We start from the raw sequence: 21,488 nt of genomic DNA, 5'->3' as shown, positions 1-21,488 counted from the left end.
TATGTGTCGTTACCTGACTCGGCAACATGCATGTTCCGTTGGGGGTTGAGATGTTAGGAAATCCCCGACACACTTGATTCACAGCCTGATATGTGCGGAGCGGAGCAGCTTAGAGTCAGTGTGCCGTCTGGCAGCAGAGGTAAGGTCAGGAGGTTGCGGCTGGGTCACGCTCTGTGGGAACCTGCAGCCTCTGCAGACATGACAGCGTTTGTATGACGGAGGAGAGAAGATGGATAAAGGGAGAGAAAGAAAACAAAACCTGATCAGTGTGGAGTCGGGGGGGGGAAAGGAAGTAGCTTGTTGTTTTCATTTAGCTCCTGCTTCACTCAGCGCACCCCCCCCCCCCCCCCCCCCCCCCCCCCCCTTTGGTGCGGCTATTGTTAGCAACAGAGTTAATTGTTAATTGATCCAAAGAGCGATAAAACAAGGCAGCTAATCTCCCTTCTTTCTGACAAACACACACATGTGGGCTGTAGCCAATGAGAGTGGATGTTTATTACAGGATCCTAGTGGATGCTAAGGTGCCCCGGGGGCTATTAAAGCCCTCACTTAAAAGGTACTATTGGGGAACCGTGATGTGGGTTGCTCGAGGGAAGGAAAAAGGGGAAGAAAGAGAGGTCTTCGGAGCGGTGTGCATAAGGAGGAAATAAACAGAGCGAGCACATCTGGATTGCCTCAGCAGAATATTTGTGCAACATCTGGAAAAATTCCCTGGAATTTAAGGGTCCCCTCCTCTCATTTCAGTTATTTTTTCTTCTTCTTCTTTTCACTTCTTCTCCGTCCTGTTTTCTGCATCTTCAAAGTCTCCTACCTTAAGTGCAGCAGGCACGTAAATACTCCCCGAGTAAAGCTTGTTGAGCCCTCGCAGACTTTATAGCGGGCCAAATTGGGCCCATGTGACCAACTCCCCTTTGTGCACGGCCGGGCTAATTAAGTGGCACAGAAGTGAGAGGGCACCCGGCTGCGGATCCAGACTCAGGCCAGACCTGGGCCAAACACAACCCCTCGTAAAAGAAAAAAGTAATACAGACGATAAAGTTTAACTTGAGGCATAAAAAAATAAGCTCTTTGTTTTGTTTTCAGCAGAACTCAAACCTAAGTTTGTGGTACATGCATGAATGGGCCACTGTATGTTATGATTAAATTGCAAACAGGCCATCTTTGTTTCTCTTAAAGAGCAGCTTTTTCATGTAAGACTTTGTTGTCATTGAAAAAGAAAAAAGAAAAAGGCTTCCCTTTGAGGAGTCCCATGAGGGGTCCAGAGAAACCTTCGTATTTAATCAACACCTTCACTCACTTTGTATCAGTCGGGTTTCAGAGTCCAAGGAGGCCTTGGCAGTACATTGGAGATGCAAGGCGGCGCTTTCGTCTTGTCTCCAGCACAAGATCACAAGAGTAGTTCTCTCTCTTCTCATCGCTGGGCTGAGCGAGTGGGGCGTTCATTAGCGATTAAGATTCAGACGAGGTTCTGAGCGCCTTCTGTCTTTACCTGGGTGAGGCTCCTCGTGGGTCGTCGGCGCTGACAGGCAAGGTAGCTTACTCAGGAGGAGCAGAGGTACATGCTAATGCAGCGACGGGGCTGATCAAAAGAGATGCATCGCCGGTCTCTCCTTCTGATGGGCTTACTGATGTTGATGCTGTGGGCCCCCACCCCCTCCTGAGAGCCACAGTATGCACAGGCGAGGAGCTGGGCAGTGATCAGGCAGAGCAAAAAAGGATGGAGGGAGGAGGGGGAGAAAGATGTACTCGTATCAACGGGGGTAAGTGACAGTGAATAAGAAATCCAGGGGAAGATGAAGGGAGGAATCTGAGGATTAGTTCTGAATCAACGAACCTTTTGACTGACTAAACTTTTGGTCAAAAGTACGTCAAACATTCACAGCTTTCAGCTTCAGATGTTGTAACAGTAATTCGCTGTTGTTGTGAAAAAAAAAGCATCTTGTGCTGGCCATTTGAATGCAGATCCAAAGTCCTTCACTCATTGGCAAACCAGTCGTCAATCATCTCTCTTTCTGTGAGGACATGGAGCTGAATTTCTGTTTCCCCTGTGCTACTCTGCAGTTGGCCTACATCTTTCTGCCTGGCTGAGCTGACAAGTTGCACCCCTTTCCAGGAATGCTGATGTTGACCACGCGGACGCTTGTGTCTGTCAGTGTGATGATAAATTATGTGGAGCAGCGAGAGTGTGGATGAGGATATGTGCTGATGTTTGTGTCGATCTGTTGAGCCAGTGTGATTCAGCATGTAGCGGAAAAAACTCAAATGAGCTAAAACCGGATTATAAAAGGTGAAAAAAAACCTCCCCCCCACTGAAATCCAGTTGTGGAGTTGATAACAAAAACATAGTTTGCTTCAGAAGCACAGTTCGTCTTCTCTGAGAACAGAACGTCAAGTCGTATGAGCCGATCCAGCTGACTATTATCGAAGCTAGGGCAGATGCTGGACAGGTCACTAGTCTGAACACTGGACATGCAAACTCCACACAGAATGTCCCCAAGCTCAATCTGGATTCATACCAGGGACTGTCTTGCTGTCTGAAGAGAGTGCAAACCACTACACCACTGTAAGAGCCCAGTTAAATCATCAGATTGTTTAAACTTGATTCTATTGCAAGGCATTAGCAACTTACTGTCTGTCCCTATAAATCCTCTTTAAAAGAGTGTTTTTTAGGAATTATTGTCAGTATATACTTAAAGGTTCTGTATTGTGCATCAAACGGAAAAGAAGAACTTGATTGTGGCAAATTTTTACATATTCAGAGCAAGATTAAAATTACAATCTTCCATCCACATATAGTTAAACTTAATATGCTTAATGGCATTAATGAGCAGAAATTGTTGACATTAAACAGCTTATATGCAGCAACAAATGCATGTAATTTGACATCAGCATCATTGTCTCATCCACAGCTTTAAAAGTTAATCATTTGAAGCATTCACAGCGGGAGTCTCTCCTCACAAACATGCAGTTAACCTAACTGTTGCACATTGGCTTCATTTAATATAAATGTCTGCTATTTCAATGCCACATACACGGGAGAATTTAAAAACAGAATCAAAAATTGCTGATTTGATATAATTACATGCCGACAAGACACTTTCCTAAAACAACATTATGACAGCTTGGGTTGTGCTTGATTCAAAATGTATGCAGCCTGCGGGCAGGGAAATACGTGCGACTCCTACATCAAGCTCCACTGGGACACATTTCTTTCTCATCTTTAGATTATTGCGTACGCGGACGTCTCTGAGTGACCTTGCTCTGGCTCGTCCACTTGCCCGTCCCTTGATCCAAATTAAGTGCGCTGCTTTTTAAGAGAAAGCGCGACTGCTCGACTGTAAGCCGATCTGACGGTCTGTCTCTCGTGGTCAGTAATTGTTATTTGAGATAACTTTTTTTTTTTTTGCCCTGGAAGGCAGATTTAGTATTTTTGGTGCAGCCCTCATGCTCCGTTGGCTCATCTCGTCTCCCGGTGTCTGCAGGTGGACATGTGCTGATGTCATCGGTGGCATTTTGGTAGCCCTCAAAAGGTGCCTTACCTTTTGACCCGTCAGACCTCTTTGTGGTTTCTAAATAAACTGTTGTTGTTTGATATTTATGTGCATGAGGGAGAGGGCACGCTGTCTGTGCACTGAAAAGACTATGAATAAATCTCTCAAGGGTAACCAGAAGATTTGCTGTTTCATCATGAATGCATTCAATAAATGCCAAATGGAATTATGTTTACACTTGAGGTAAGAAAGTTGCCATAAACTTGAAATGCAGGAAGAACACACACAGAGCTCTGGAAACATCATCAACTGCCACAAGCTTAGAATGAGCAATTTTCCTAGAAATTCCTAAAATTGTCACAAACCCTCAAGCTTGCGTAAAGCAACTTAAATATAAACAGGTGTCAGTAAAGGTGTATGGCCAGTGTTGTCTAGTCAAGAAAACATTTGTTTATAATTGAGAAGAACAATGCTTACAATTAGTGTATTCTTTTTTATCAGGCATCCTTGAGACAACTACACTGAATCTGAAGCAATGAATAGAAATGAATGCATGTTAACAAATCTAAACAATGCAACTCTGAATAATCATGTCCATTGATTGGATACATGTCTTTACTAGTCATTAAATTTAATAAAAATGAAAAACAACTAATTGTTGCTTGATTTTTTTATATATTTCTGGCTTGAATTTTAACAAGGTGTGGTTTTACAACATCCAAAAGTATATGTATATTTTTTTCCATTATTGATAAGTAGTTATAGTAAATGAATGTTATAATGGATTGCTAAAGAGACATCGCGCAAGGATGTGAAGAGCTTCGGGCAGGCCTTGAGCAATCTTGAGTGGTGGTTTGTGCTCGTACCATATGCTGCAAACTCAACCAAACAGGTCCATGGTCACACCACTACTGAAAGAAAAGAGTAATGTTTGCTAAATGATTCATAGAAGAGCCACAGTCTTTCTGGGATAATGTACGGTGACATGGAGCCAAAGTAGAGCCTTTTCAATAATGTAGTGCCTTGGTTAGTGTATTGGTGATTAAATCCAGTAACGAGAACGAGGCGCCTCGCTATACTCCAACATGACTTTGGTTCAATCACACAGTAGACTGTTTGGATGGGCGTTGTACTGAAAGCATTAAATACATAAAGTAAATGATTGAGATTACCAAGGCTTTTTGCAGCCAAATGTGTTACAAGTAAAATTCCAGTTAAGATGAAGGTCTGTGCATAAGGTCTGTGCAGTGTGCATAAGAACCTTGCAGATTTTGTTGCGCTTTAACGTACGCCAGCGAAGCTGAGTCTGAAACTTTCTGTACGGATGCAAGAAATCAAATAATATCCAAGATATTTCAGAAGATTTATTAAATTATGTAGTTGAAAATCAAAGGGAGCTGTAATTCAGAATTGCATCACAACTCACAATTAACCTTTGTTTCCTACAAAGTCACAAACACATCATTTCATCTCGGAGATCTTATGATTTCAGCCGCCAGCTGGTTTATCTCTGCTCTCGTAATGCTCGTGACCGCAAACACCAGAAAGGTCAAACCTATTGCAGAGAGCCACGTGTTGGTACGAGCCATCAGTGGCATTACATCACATTGATTGGCTCAAATATGGTTGGCGGGGGGATGGAGGTGGGGGCGGGTGGGGGGTCTCCAGTTCAAGTCCACTTATTGAAAGTGCGAGTGTAAGCCTACCACAGATTTCAAACTGGTGGTCAGCGTCCTCTTTCTCACACTTACACATCCTCTCTGTGTGTTTTCCGCTCCCAGCCCGCCACAGATGGGAGCGAATGATCGTTATTTCACTCGGGGCTCCAGGGGATTGACTGAGCTTTGGACCAGCTTAGCCTGTAGTCCAACCCTTGATTGACAGCTATAGTTTCCGATTTTGATGCAGCAGGCCAGAGGGCCTGATGGGATACGAGAGGCATTTGGCATTTTATGACATGTCACCCTCCATTATGTCATAAATTTGCCACATGTATGAGCGTTGAGTCACATCAGAAGAGCATCGGTTGTTGTCAGTGAAGATTTTTATAGCTTTTTTCGTGGATATGACTTTTACAGCACGACTACAAATGTAGGCCTGCATCCATAGACACCTTAACAAAATATTGAATCCATCTTCAAAAAACCCTTTACTGGTATCGCCACAAGCTCATGATGAACATACTGATGTAATTTCATGTCTTTATTTTGTATTATGATGAAGAGATGCACATAATTCTGTGATTTTTGATTTATGCTCTGAGCACTTTTAGCCTGTCCCACACAAAAGGTGAGCAACTGTGACGAGACCCTTTTGCCTTATTTGTGAACCTAAGCGTGACAGTAAGATTACAGCGTTACTGTGATAAACTTAAAAAGGCTAAAATCCTACCGTATGAAGATGTCTTCACAGGGAAAAAGCAGCATTATTATGATGAATAGTGATGATGCGCTTCAATACTCATCACTGTGCCAACTATTGTGAGAGTTGACTCCTCAGGATGCAACTAAACGTTAAATGAAAATACATCCATGTAGGCCTAACGTACCGCCACACTTCTGCTGTCACTTTGTAAAGAGTGAAAATATGTGACATCTTTGTTGTTTTCTTCTTCTTTTTTTGATTGCATTTCACTGTCCTTTGCATTTACCCGGGATAATGGGCAGTGTATGTTACAGCCATTAGCCTGTCACAATGGAGCTGTCTCATGCTGGAGCCGTGTCCCCTCCTGTTATGATCATTTTCATGCTATCGCAGGCTCCCGCTTTGTTTCCCCGTCTCGGAGGGAACGGCTCGCTCAAGTCTTTGCTGCTCTGTTTTTGTGCTCACTTGAAAAGCCCCGCTTCAAGCCGGCGCACTGTGCAGCTCTGCGCACACTATGCCGAGCCTCATCCCTCCCCCTGTGAAAGAGAAATAATTTATAAAAATGAAATCTACATTTGTTGTGTAAATGACCACATGCTGTAGGATATTTAATCCTGCCTACAGTCGATTCCAGTCATGTGACTTGACCTAGTTTTGCATGGCTTCCTCTGCCAGTCTCTTTTTTTTTTTCCTCTTCTCTTTCATTCTTTTCCTCACCCTTTTTCCGTCCTAAGCTTCGCTGTCATCGTCTTCTTCCATCCCTCTTTCACTTGTTTTCTCTCTCATTTCATCCTGCTCCCTTTTGTTCGCCCCATGTTGGCAGATGTCCCGTTTCATGACTGAACCAAGGATTTGTCTTTCTCACCCTGACGTGTTCATATTCTCAAGTGTGGCCGATAACTTTGTCCTTGATTATGTAGCGAACACAAATCCTGTTTCAAAAAATGTGTCACGTGAAGGACACGACTCCATCTCGCAGAACGAGTGCCACAGAGTGACGGCAGAAGACGAGTTATCGCCGGAGTCACGACACTCGTATCATTCTTGATCTCTGCTAGATCTTTAGCTGCACGACAGTTACGCTGAATCATTTCAGTGTCAACCAATGAATTGAGCGTGTAAGATGAAGATCGACTTCACTCAGGATTTCCCTGCTTTCATTTTCAATCTCACCTCCTCAGAGTCAATAATACGAATCTTTTAGTGCCATAATTAAACATTTTATTGATCAGTATCCAGGCGTAAAAGTCTGCCCATTTGGTGCAGTGCCAGTGCTGGTTTAAATAGATCGGCACCTGTCCTGCATATTAAGTGAGGCTTCATTTAACAATGTTTGATGATTGGAAATGCAGAAAATTAAACTAGCACAGTATAGAGGTGAAACATAATGAGAAAAGCTGTTTTGATCGAGGGATTTTCTCTACATGACAGCTTTCATTCAATCAGCCTGAAAAAGAAACTGGAGTATTTTGTTTTTGAATTACATATATTTTTGTTTTGTACATGCTCTCACCCTAAATAGATAAACATTTGTATTTAACTTGCAGACAAACAGCCACCCACACTGGCATTCACACCTATCACTATTTTAAGTCAACAACTAAGCTAAAGTGCATGTTCTGTGGGTTGTGCGAGGAAGTGAGAGGACTCTGAAAAAGAGAGTAGATGTAAAATTCATTCACGTGGCCCCCAAGTAAATGGTTTGAGCCTACGGCCTTTTTTGTTTGGCACACTCACAAAGGGAAAAAAAAAAAGATAATAAAAGCAGGACGAAATGTAAGGTAGAAATCTATTGACTTTGCATGAATTACATGGAACAAGAAATTGTAGCTGAAGCTTCAGTTCGTGAGTGTGAGAGTTCACGCTGCGGTCCGATTTGCCTGCACAAAAATGTACTGTGCTTTGCTTTGAATCCCTTTCACTGTCGTGATTTTGAAAAGAATAAACAACATACATGGCCATTGGGTGCAATTTGTTTTTCTTTATCTGTGCGAAGATGACCACTTATCTTTCAGTCCAACTGCTCGGCTCTGTTTGCTCTGTAACTGCTTCAAGTAAAATCAGTAAACTTTTGTTGGGCTTTGGCTGCGTTTACAAGACAAAGGGTGTTGGGAGTGCAATGTTTTTGAATCCCCAGATACAATACTTGTGCGGCTCACTCTTTTGACTTTAATAGTGCTTCTATAACAAATTCTACCTGGATCAGTGGTATACTGCCAGTTTTATGACCAAGGAAGGCTGTTTGAAGGTGCTTCAATGTTTATACTGTTTCTCTTCACCTAAGTGTGTGTGGTTGTATTCCAAAAAACACTCATTAACTAGTGGCGTGGCATGGAACTGCAGCATTTTCAGAATTTTAGCGAAACTTGAAAATATAAAAATCCAAACCTGAATATGAACCTTTTCTGAAACAAAAATCCAAAAACGAGACCAGACAGGAGTTCTCCCATCTTGATTAGTAGTGCTACGTTGGCTGATAAAAACCCCAAGTCTTCTTGATTTTCTTTTGTTTTGTTTTCTTTTTAATTCTTTGCTATATATATAACACTCAGATTCAACACAAGTGGTTGTATGGATAAAGATATAGGTCGCTGTATGGGTAGCCGCAGCCCGGCATGCTCTCAGCTTGAACAATTTGGTCGCCTCCTGGAATTTGTGGCATGTATCTGTCCCTGTGTCCGGGGGATCACTTAGGCTTTGGAATGACACTGTAACATATAACAAGCATCAGCTGTGTCATCCTTCGTCCACCTTCACATACACTCGTTACATTGGTGATTTTTATAAGCCGTTTCCTTGGTTGTCTCAATAGCAGTTCATAGGCTAATGTGGGCTATTGTGTTTCCGGATATAATATGAATCAGTTGTGAAGCTCTTCTTTCATTTATTCATTCAACTGAAAAAAATGAACTTTTGCTCTGTGTCACTATATCAGAAGCTAAGAAAACATCGTTTACTGGAATTTTATTGACTGGAGCACTATGGTACTTTTCCATTTCTGAAGAGATGGCAAGACGAAGTCCTTGTTTTTGTAGATCACTACAAGATAAAACACTTCACACTCAATAAAGCTCTTTTCATCTTGAACCATTTTAGCACATCCGCTAAATTTAAAAGAGTCTTTGTGGCTGCCGATCCCAGCAAAGTTCGAGTCCTCTCTGTGTGTGATTGTTGTTACATAACGAGTACATGCGATCCTCAACCAGATCTGGACTTTGTCATGTGTTTGCTAAAGGCCTGAAGATTACTTCGGACTTTGCTCTTCCAGTAACGCTTCACAATTTGAATTTATCAAAAATGTGTTTTGGATTGATATAATAGAGTTTTGAACCAAAATTCTGTTTATTTATGTTTGTATTGATAATTGGTTTGTTTGCACCAGGAAATTGCTGTTTTGCTTTTCTTTTTTTTTTACAACCGAAGAATATCATCCCAAATATTTCATGGGTAAATACATTTTGAACTTGGCAATTGGAAAAGTCTTCAGTAGCTCAAATTTATTTAAAAAAACAAACAATAATTGGTTCTTTCTGTTTCTGGCGATTGTTTTGACGTTGTCCAGCTCTCAGATCATCTTAGTAGTGTCACATTTATGTAGGGATTTCATCACAGCTTCAAGCCTGCCATTTGTTCTGCTGGACTTTAAAAATTAATAAACATTTGTGGAATGTAATGGACATCACACCTGAATGCCTCCTATGTAGACGGACAGACTCACTGGTTCTGCTGCTTGTGCAACTCTAAATAACACTAAGTCATGGTGAAGTGCCCAGCAAAAGGACTTATCTATTTTTAGGCTGCGCTCATGTGCCGATTATGAGGGGGAAAACCCAGAATATTCCCCACAATTTTGGCATTTTATTCTTCATTTTGCAGTTCATTTCAGTCGTCTGTTGCTGTCTTAAGAGTTTGTTCTTGTTTTTCACAATGTGAAAACTTGGAGGGCGGTACAGACGCAGTTAACTGCATGCAGAAAATGCCACATGCCACATTATTGTAAACATTGCGTCCATTTACAGCTCTTCCTTTAAATATGCAGGAGCTTATTGAGAATAAAAATGACTTAAAAATATGTTACACCTGCCCTTTGTCATTGTGAGGATACGTAAGCTGAGAAAAAAAAAATCTTCTTTTGTACTTAGCTTCAACCTTTCAACATACTGAACAAATGGGCTTGTGGCACAATAACAGAATGTGCTCTCAACCTTGCTGAATTTCATTCACAAATTGCATGGCCTTTAAATGCCAGTCTTAAGTAGGCTTACATTGAACAGTTTAGAGAAATTATACAAATCAGTTCCTTCTTAAGCAGCAACAGTCTTTAACCATGTTATTAATTACAGACTTTTCATGCTGATGCTTGAATTGTAGCCAATACAGAGCATTTCAGTGTCTCGCCTTGGTCTCTGAGTTCTTAAACTGGACTTTGCTGTTTTAGTAACTTGCTGATCCCAGTCTCACTTGACTGTTTTACCAAAGGAGAGGGGTGCACTTTACAACCAATTTAAAGTGTTTTTTAACCCCTGGGTGGGATTGTGCCAACACTTTTTCCTTCTGGAGTCGTCCACTCCCTCATGTAGATTTACAGGCAACGAGCTGGAATCAACGTTACTGTTTTTTTTAAATCCCCCTCCATATTTAATGAGCCCTCCTTAAAGAGGCATTTTAGCCAAAGAGTGCACTTAATCCCTGTTTTTAAACCAAGCCTGAATGCGGTCTGTCTTGTGTAATTCCTATTCTCCTTTATTATGATATCTTTTTTTGTTGTTGTTTTATTGTCATTCTGGGTTTCAGTGCACACCCATGCCGAGCAGCTGCAGCTCCAGATGTTTTTGTTTCAGGTTTTGAATTATGTACCACTCATATTAATGTGTCTCGCGTAATAGCCTTCAAACATGTCGTCTGTGCAGGGTTCTTTTTAGCAAAGCTTAAAATGCTGCGATGATTTATTTTTTGCAATGGCACACAATTGCCTACACTCACCAGGGTCTTAAGAATAACAGAATTGCAAAAATGTTATCAATCATTCACCCAAGCAATTCATGTTGCAGGAATGTTGAACATCAGGCGGCTGGAGCTCCGTAAAATGTGAGGCTGTGCAGCGGCTTCTCGTCGCTGTTATTTGGAATGTTTTCCTGTCCGACATCAATGTCTTTTGTGTCCTGTTTGTTTGAGATTTTTGAGTTTTCTTGTCAAATTGAGTTGCAGTTGGATGCCAGATGAATTTCAATGTAAACCGACAGAAAAGTTTTGCTGTATCATATTGTAGGTCATGTATTTTTTCTTTTTGTTAAAGAGAGAAAGGGAGTGCCAACATTTCTTATATATTCAAATATTAATGGAACCCTTTTTTTTTTTAAAACATCACACAGTGACACAAGCTTGTTCACTGTCGTTGGTGGGTAAATAAATTGGGTTTACATCCACAGCAGTAAAACTGCAGGTCCAGTAGGTCTGGTTTTGGCTTGTGCCTTCAATAACTGGTGAATCTGGGTGAGAGTTACAGAACATATTGTTCAAAAGCAAAAGAATAGCCCATGTGGGTGGCAACACAAGTCCTCCCTCCTGTTTTGTCCTTGGGTGTTTTGCACTTGTTTACATCCTCAGTCAGTGAGTGGACTCCGGTTGGGGTTAAATTGAGGCGGCGGGTGGAGGTTAATGTGAGAATCTGCACTCCCTTAGAGATGGATGCGGGGGCGTGTGGAGTCAATTTTGCAATGCCGAACAGGAAGCGTGCTCCGGGACCTTCCAGCAGGCAGAGAGCGGGCCACAGGTCGCCGTGACGATGAGTGCCGACCTGGCTTGCGGCCTGAGTCAAAGTCTGCCGTTGATGCATTAGCTGTCCTCCCCACAGAGTATTCATCTCTATACCATAAAGATTTTTTTTTTTTTTAGTATTAGCTGCTGGAGGTAATTTTCTTTGATCGCTCCAAAACATCAACTACAATCAAGGAAAATGGAGGCTATGAACTTAGGCCAGAACTGTGTCCAATGGTAACCATTAATCAAGGCTAAAAATAGTTTTGATGCTGGATTGAAGCAGCGCAGGCCGGGGTGAATCCTTACAAAATATTGGATGAGTTTCCATAAGTGATCCATTAGAGGAAGAGCATAAAACACAGTTTTATCGCTCCCCTTTCTGGCAGTGATATTTCACAAGGAATAAAGAAAGAACCAGTGTGCGCCTTGCCAAGGGCTGTTGGTGTGGGCAGATAGTCTGTCATGTGAGCAGCTACTGTAAAAGATCCACGGAGGGATAGTAGATTTAAAAAAAAAAACATGTTTCCTTGTGTCCATTCTTGAGTGAGAGGATCCCTCTTTAGCCCCCTTGCTTGCTTTTTCTGAGTCCAATCACACAAATTTGATTAGAGTCGTTTGCCCAAGGAGCTGCTCTTGCTCCCAGGCAGCGGTGGGGCCCTTGTTCCCCCATTTGCCCCGGAGAAAGGTTCCGACGGACACGACTGGTCTTTGAACCAGCCCCTTTCTTTTCTTCCCCTTTAACCTCATTTACCACACTCGTTTAGTTATCCTCCCCACCTCCTGTCTGTCTGTGGCTGCTCACCAATGGCCCCACGTTTGGCTTCATCACGTCAGAGCAAGTGAGACAAATGACTGTTATAAATTACCAGGAAAACACCGCTTTTGAGTCTTCTCAGCTTAACACCGTCGCATCACATTGTTCTGTGCAGCCCAGAGATGAGGCACTATGTCTGTGGAGAACGGTGAACTGATGAGGCAAATAAATACATTGAGTATTTTTTTAGTAGTGCACTGTACAAATGGACATGAACATATTTGTTATATCAACATTGTTGAGTACTGCGATAACAGTACGATTTGTGATCAGTTCAAACATTTATGATAGTTTACAGCTGCCGTTCCTGGGCCATGCTTTTAAAATTGTATTATTATTTTCTTTTTAAATCAAATGTGCCTGCGGTTTACACCTAAAACAGATCAGTTGTTGACTTTGTCTTTGGTTGTTTTATTTGTCATTTCTGTGACTCCTTTCATAGGTCTATTGAGCATAGCATTATCATAACACACACACACACACACACACACACACACACACACACACACACACACACACACACACACACACACACACACACACACACACACACACACCCTAACTTCGGTTAACTGAAACATAAACCTGCAAAATTAAAAACAAAAATCACCATTATATCTTACTTTGTATGAATATATGAACAGAACTATTCTAGTCTAGCCCCGTTGTCCTCTTTTTACAGCAGAAATTTTGAATTGAAGCGACTCAGGGAAATGAGTTGCTAAAACTTATTTATAGTGCAAAATATCATCATAGCTGTTACAACCGTTGTGCACACACGCACTGTGTGTGTGTGTGTGTGTGTGTGTGTGTGTGTGTGTGTGTGTGTGTGTGTGTGTGTGTGTGTGTGTGTGTGTGTGTGTGTGTGTGTGTGTGTGTGTGTGTGTGTGTGTGTGTGTGTGTGTGTGTGTGTGTGTGTGTGTGTGTGTGAGAGAGAGAGAGAGAGAAAAAGCCCACAAGATAACATAGACTAAGAAATTCTACAGCAGTCAGTTCAGTGTCTCGCGAAGGTGGTGGCTTTTTACACCCTGGAACAAAACCACAACCACACGTTTAACTAGCTGTTTCAGGATGTGTGTTCAGTTTTTCTACCCCTTTTCTTTTAGTGTGTCTCCGCCTGGTCTTCCATGCTGGTGTGGAGCTAAACCGGATTGCACACTAACCCATGGGGACTCCCGTCACTGAGGAGACAAATGTTTAGGTGAAGACTCATTGTGAGGTCAGGCAGTGGTGAGGGTTAGGGTAAGGTTGGGAGAAATATTTGGGTTATGCAGCTGGGTTTAGATTAAGTCTACAGGAAACGAACGTAAAGCCATTATAATTTAGCCAGAGGGTAAGGAAGCATGTGCGTCTGTCCGTGTCTTCTAACTAGTAGAACAATATCAATAGTTCTCTGTATTTTTGTTGTCTTTTTTTAACCCCAAATTTGTCTTGAAAGTTAACTACTGATTTAATCAAATGACTTCAACATTTAATATTTAATTATAACAACTTCCGTCCTCCTTGTCCAGAGAAGTGTAAAATAGAAGTTACCTTTTCTGTAGATACAGCGTCAAATGCCACAACAGGGCAACTGCCAGTTTCATTCTTCTGAGACTGAAAGCACAGACTTAGTTTCAGACAAAGTAAAAAAAAAAAAATACATGGCTTTCTTTTTTTTTTCCTGACAGAGCTGTTACAGAAAGGTGTTCTTGTTCATTTCAAAAGCGCCTCAGTTTAGGTCTCACAAAACACAGTCGCTTAATAAGTCATTCAATAAAGCTGTCCAGTTAAACCTTTTTACTGCCAGGCCAGACCTCAGCAGCACTTGATTTTGTGAGTCACAAAACATTTTTTTTTTCTTTTAGATTTTAGTCATCTTTGTTTTTCAGTCTAGTGACGACTCATTCATAGCATCATCTTCCTCCTCGTCGCTTTGTCAAAGAAAGTTTATCCGCGTCTGATTGGGCTTGTTGTGGCTGAACCTGACAATTTAGTCTACACGCCAAGGTCTTCACGGGTATCCGTTGCTACAGATTCACTTTAAACCTTTCATTGGGACGCTGGCCACAATTTTTCAAGTGGTTCATTGATGGACGGCTTGTAGTACATTTTTAAAAGTTAATACATTTACCAACATATTGCAAGTCGTTATATTTGAAACAAATTTGAATATTTATTTAGAAAACTGTAAAATGTCTTAAAAGAACATTTGCTGAAACAGTCAACACTACATCATAAGTTGATGACAAACTCAGTGAATAATACTGCAGTTTTTACTTAATTTGTTATGGACCGTTTCCAAAACTCATAACTTCTCACAAAATGCACCACATTAGATTTTAATGTCCTCTCAATGAGTCAAGTTATTAATTTTAATGAGAACCAGAACATACACCCTGTGTGTATGTTATTAAAAAAATATTTATCATTCCTCTGTCTTTTAACCTTTTTGACATTTTCATGTGTTCAGTCTTACCTTTTATGGAAAACTGATGCAATACGAGTGCACTGGTGCTGTTGCTAATGCTCAATTAAATGCAGTAAAGAAACCTTCAAAAACATAGTCATTGGATGTCAGTTTGACTCTGAGACGTTTGCAATGGTATTTAAACTGAGACAGAATTTCAACCCAGTGGTGGTGTTTCTGCTTTCTCAACCTGAAGGAATGCGCATAATTACCAAACACAGGCAGTAAATCATGTAGAAATGGCATCAAAAGTATTCACATGTTTGTAGAATATAGTAAATCTATATCTGCTACAAGTATAATACTGTGATCAGCATATAGGTAGTGCCTCTGGTGATCTTTGTGAGGTCTGCTTTGTTGTCGTGATGGATCTGCTCAGGCTTTTTCACTCAGCTTCAGATAAACAGGAGCTCAGAGGCATGTTTAAATATGGCTTTTCTTTTTTTGCCCTTCAAAATGTAGAGAGGGAACACAGATTGCTGATGGAGCAGATATGCGCAGGAACTGGCCAGGTGCCTCTTATAGCTGATAAGTATCAGAAAAATGATGCAGAGGAGCTCAGACGGGAAAATGTTTGATTATCTGGCGATTTTGGCCCGAAAAGGTGTTTTAGTTCCTCACAAAGATGGACCTGCAGGAGAGTGGAATTGGATCAGCTATGAGATTGTGTTTATGACCTTCCATACACACTTCGAGTGTACAGAGAAGATGGTGTCCATGTGCAGCTCAGTGCTTGTGGTCGTGTGTATAGTAAGCGCCACACAATTGCCAAATGTGCATGTATAGGATTTTCATTTAAATGCCTGTTTGAGGAGGGGCTCTGCAAAGAGATTTGTGATATCCCGAAATATTTTTGTGAACAAAAATCATTGGGAATCATTTGGAGAGAAGAACATCCCTGCAGGCGGACATTTTAGCAAACTGCTGAAGCTGAATTTTTGTATAATATGGCTAAAAATAACAAAAGCCTGAACTTTCTTTTAAGAAATTACCATTTTTCTTTCTATTAAATGCATATATGTTAAGACACAGTCTTTTGTTTAACGTACGTGCTAGGAGTGTTATTTCATTATGGGTGTATTCACACGTATCTACTTTGCTTTGGCTGAAATGAAACAGAATAGCTTGTTTAGTTTGGCCCATTTGTGTAGGTTTGAACACTTCTTCCCCCTCAAAAAAATAGTGAGACGAGAATTCTTTACTTAAACACGATACTACAATAAGAAAACAAAAAACAGTCTGCACCTCTTTCTACGCTATAATTATTATTATTATTTTTTTTTTTACTGTATTTGTAGCCACCAACCATTTACTCTATATTATGTTTTCACTGACAAATCTAGCTGTCCTCCTTAGCGGGTGTAGTACATCCAGAATACATCCTGCAGTCAATCGCGTAACTTAAAATTCATATAATAAAGTCTTTATTGAACTACGTTTTGGACTTTTGATACCATTGGATCAATGCCTCATTTGATATCAATGTGCAAGAGTATTGCATGATTTAATTTGAATGGAAGTTAGATTGTTAGAACCTTTAGTTTGGTCATTGTGGATTCATGTGAAATAATGTTGATGGATGGCTAAAAATAACTCAGTATAGAAGATTACTGGATGGAAAAGCCTTAAATATATTTCATTCAAGTGTTGCTTGAGAAATCCACGAGTGCTGTGTTTTTCAGAAGTGGTTATTATTGCTGCTGTTCCTTTTTTTCTTCCATACATATACCAACCCATTCCCCAATGACTGTGAGATCCATTAATTTTCTAATAACATGTTCGGCATGTTTCCCCTCGATTTTCTGTCACCTTGAACTCAAGGTTACGCATGTAAGTTGAATAATCCAAAATATTCAGTCCAATTGTATGAAATAGAAAAGCAGTGGCAGATGATGAGGATAACAAACAAGATTTTCCTCCCAAATAAAATTTGAAAAAAAAAATAAACAACATATTCTCAAGGACATGTGGAGATATCTTTCTCGCCCAGGTTCACTTTCCCTCACATGCAACTTTGACGCTTCCTCAAGTATATGGTTGAAGGTGAAAGGCATTCTTGATGGTAACTGTAGCGACTGATGGCCCCCACAGGACCGTCCTTCCGTGCACTCTACCAGGACCTTATCCCCTGGAGTCTCATGAGGGAAGAGCCTTTTCTTTTATTGCACCTGGGAGATGCGTTAAAGGCGCAGTGAACTTCGACCTTGGGCTTGATCACTCTGGCAACACAGGACACGAACAATTGACATGCTTAGGGAGAACTCAGCTGCAATCCCTTAAAGTCTCATAAATGTTTGATTTTATTTTATTCAAAAGATCTTGGATCTTGTAAAGTCTGAAAGCTCATTCCTTGATGAATTGGTAAAAAAAATAAAATAAAAAAAGAATAATAAAAGCTTCACCTTAGCCCTTATCAGCAGGCTTTGTTGTCATGGCAAATTTACACACCTTTGTTTCATTAGACCCTTGTCATTAAGTCTTTCTTTTATTAGCCTTATATCAATAGAAAAGTCTTTCTTTCATTAGTGGAACATCTCAAAGACTTGGCTTCATTAACGCAACGTTGTAAGCGCTGGATGCGATTTCATTAGCAACCCATCTTTAATGAGGAAACCCCCAGCGTGTTTACATTGCCCTGATCCCCCCATGATTGCTGGTAAGGATAATACTGATTGGCTCTTAGTTGAGGGGGGGTGCAAGGCTTGACGCCCGAAGATTGGATCATGCACTTATTTAAGCCTATGAGATCCTCGCTGGTTGGAAGTGAGGAGGGAGATCAAACATTTCTGAAATCAAGGTCCTTGCAGGGTGTGCGAGCCAAGACATAATGATGCGTTGTGTTGGAGAAGATTTAATGACAAGACATGTACCGACCTTACCGCTCATGACAGTGGATCCTGAACCTGCACATACATGCCCGTGCACTTTCATCATCTACTTCAAGGCATGGAAAGTAAAGACCTTCAATGAAAATGATTTATCATGCCAAATAAGAAAAAGGCGGATGTGTGCCGCTCAAGTCTGCAGTTTTTCAAACATTTTTCCCGGATGTCAAGCTATCTAATGTGTCATGATTAATTCTTTGTACTCAAATCCGTTACGTTTAAAACGCAGCCTAACGTTTCTCTTTTTTTGAGATGTGGAGATCGTGTTCAGGTTCCAACTAATTTGTACATATTTCTTGCGCTCCCCTCAAGCTTTAGGTGAAATTCCAAACCTTTTGCCTTGGCACTGCTCTGTCCCGTGGGAACATTATTTCTGCGGATGGCTAGCAGTGTATTGCTGCTTCTGTGGGCAGAGCTGCTGTCTCCTTAGTTTACGTTTGATTTTGGAAAAGCACAACTTGACTGGGAGGCCGGGCTCACGTGTTAATGCCCTAATGCTCAGCGACATTGCTCAGAGCTCTACAACATGTCATTGTTTTCCCTCCGAACCCTTTGTACAACCAGGAATGTGCCGTGTTCGCCGAGGATTGAGTAATTTGTAGAAAATGTGAGTGTTCATATCAAGAAAGTTTTTTTTGGACTTTCAAGACATTTGTCTTTGTCATATGGTTTAATGTGAGTCACTGGAGGAGAAGATCATAGGAAACTACAGTGTATGAAATAGAAAGAAGTGTTGATTGGAATAGCTATTGTTAAAGTGTTTTCACTCAGAAGCTTGGGATGACAAATGTAACATTTACATCCCATTTTCATCACTTCCAATGTGTGATTTATAAGTTGATGAATTTGTTTAAAGACCCAAAAGATGAATGTACTAACTACTGACACTTGTTTTGTTATTACATTAAGGTAATGTAGTAGCAATGTAGTAGTTTGCATTAAAAAACAATCAAATAGTCAGACTTTAAGGTAGGGGATCCTGTTCACAAGACATTTATTTCGGAGCCAAATTTTCTATTTTTCAATTCTGACTTCATCATCTTGGTGCATTGACTCAAAACTTTTGATGTTGGTCTTAGAGAAACTCAGTAAAATACGGTTTGGTTTGAAAATCAAAAGTCCATTTCACAGTATTAAATTAGTTTCCACAGAACAATATATTTCGTTATGTACTGGCTAAAGCTCCTCTGAGTTAATATTGTGGATCTGGATTGTATTACTTGTTTGTATGCCTGGGAGTTATTGCACTGGGGTGATGACAGAGAGGCCGACAGAAAAACCTAATTTGGCAGATCACATTGAAATGATGTCAGCTGATAGATGGCATGGGAGCAGAGTGTAAAAACATGTTTGTATTAGAGGGTGAACTAATCCCATTAGAACAAATTTACAGCTTATTCAGAACTTAATCTCGCGCACACGCACGGAGTTGACTGGAGTCCAATCGACTCTTTAACTGTTGTTTCCCAGAATAATTACACAAATTGTCATTCCTTTTTACGTCCAAGCCTTAACTAACATGTCTTTACTCCTAATGATACCCATAATACTTTTGACATTTCCCAACATCTGATAACAGCAGCTATGTTACTGCCTCTCCTCTTTAAGGACCTGCAGAGAAACACGTTTGTTTCTACTCAATGAGACGGTTAAAATACCCTCCTGGTCTGTTTTGCTTCGTTTGTGTTGTATGGGATGATCTCAGTCTGCCTGTTTTCTGCTCTGGCTGGTCCAGACTTGCTTTGCTTTTTGCCAGTTTCTGCTTCATACGTAAGATTAATCAAAGCTTTGAAGACTTGCATTGAACACGAAAGCCCCCCCCCCCCCCCAGCCCATTCCCTCTCTTCGTCTCTTCCCCACTTGCCTCTGCACATGCACACTTGCACACCCATATAAGCAGAAAAATATCAGCATCCCAGACAGCTTATCATGGGGAACTAATTCAATATCCCTTTGCCTGTTTTAAATGTCACTCTCTGAGCTCATCTGGAGTGACATGTTTTTCATGGTGGAAATAAAGGCGCTTTATTGAGCTCAGAAATGCGGTGTTGAGTTGAGGGAGGGGGTTGGGTTGGGGTGGGGGGGGGGGGGGCTCATCTCTCTGCTCGTCTCGATGTCTGTTAGAAATCCAAAGGTCCTCATCAGGATCGAATAAACTTTAGATTTGCAAAGGTCTTCTGAAGGCCAGTACGATCCACCAGAGTTACCCGGTGGCTAGATAAAGATGAGCGATTTCTCCTCTGATGTGAAAAGTACAATCATGAATTTCCACTTTGGCTAAAAGTAAAATACCAGTCGTCGGCTTATCAGGAATTCCAGAATGTGTTCAAATGAATGCTTCTCAGTCTAGTAGTTTGTGCTTTATATTCATTAAATAAATCTTCATTTTGAGGATTTCTTTAATTTTTTTTAATGTTTTCTATCAATTTCAGAGATTTAATAAAAAGATTACAGCGCTACAGTTCCAGACATAATGTGACAAAAAAGTTACTATTTTTAGAAATTCGGGTTCAGATGTTGCTTTTCCTCTTCTCAGATGATGTCAGTGACTGTTGAGTCCATGCCCAGAGGGGGGGTACAGCCTCCTCAGTTGCCTCATTGTGCCAGATAATGACTTCCCTATTGAAAATGACCCCAGTGACCCCAGAGACAGACAGTAAGACGGCCCCGTCCACCCCCTGGAGGCACCCCCAACTCACTCTGGCATTTTGCCCAGTGCGGAGCCGCTAACCTAAAGTCCCGCGTGCCCCGACCACCCTTTTGCCTCCCTTTCATAGTTTCCCGGCGTCAGCCGCGGGTTCCGTCTGATGTCCGGAGTCCACAATGTGGCTGACATGAGCTGGTGTCAGAGCTGGTGTGGTGCCACTGGAGAGGAGGTTAGGGTGAGGTTGGCTGCAGAGCTGTAGATGCGAGAGGTTGGCTGGCTCGAACACAGCACAGTGCTGGTGGAAATTCTTTAACCAGTTTCCTCTTCGCTGTGTGGGTGTCGAACAAGACAGCTCCCAAAGACAAACTCCTTTTTTTTCCCAGCTGGAGCTGGCATCTCTTCTGTCCAACTGTGTCTTAAGGTGTCAAGAAAACATAGTTTCCCACTGGTTTTAATTGTCATTTTGACATTATGCTTCACACTTCAACTCTATTCAAACTTTCTCTTTAACCTCGCATATTGATTTCACGACTTTATTGCCAATTTTCTTTTTTTTTTTTTATTGAATCATTAAAATTTTCTTTTTTTTTCTGCCAATGTTTCACTTTTTTTCTCAGTATGTTCAATTTGTTGACATTTGATTATTTTACCTCACCTTGTGGTGATTGATTTGTGGATCTGGATCGTATTTGATTGGCTTTAGGCTAGGGATGCACGAGATCCAGGTTTTTTGACTCCCGATCCGATACCCAAATTTGAGTATCTGCCGATTCCAATATTATTCTGATACCAGAGCTCTGTTTGCTTTAATATTATTATCATTAGTGTTGATTTTCTACGAGGCTGTAATAAACTCCTCTCCACAGTAAAGTATGAAATGTACAAATGTATGCATATATTGTCTCAAAATGCAACTTGAGGTTAGTATAAGGTCAGAAAAAGAAGCAGTACAAAGTATTTTTCTTCACTTTGGACAACGTGGAGGTCTGCGTGACGTCATCTCGTAATAAACGAGTTTTATCTTTAAAACCTCAGAATCACTTTAATAATTCATGGAGAAATTCTTGAGCAACGCCGC

General features: G+C 41.0%; 1 protein-coding gene across 1 annotated transcript in view; it reads left to right on the top strand.

Moving 5' to 3' along the window:
• The window catches only part of rxraa (retinoid X receptor, alpha a), a 123,556-nt gene that overhangs the window by 11,420 nt on the left and 90,648 nt on the right, over positions 1 to 21,488 (top strand). The gene's annotated exons all lie outside the window — the stretch shown is intronic.

The sequence above is a fragment of the Blennius ocellaris genome, assembly GCF_963422515.1.
Source record: "Blennius ocellaris genome assembly, chromosome: 15".
NCBI lineage: Eukaryota > Metazoa > Chordata > Actinopteri > Blenniiformes > Blenniidae > Blennius > Blennius ocellaris.
The sequence above is the reverse complement of the archived record's forward strand: the minus strand, read 5'-3'. Positions and strand labels throughout refer to the sequence as shown.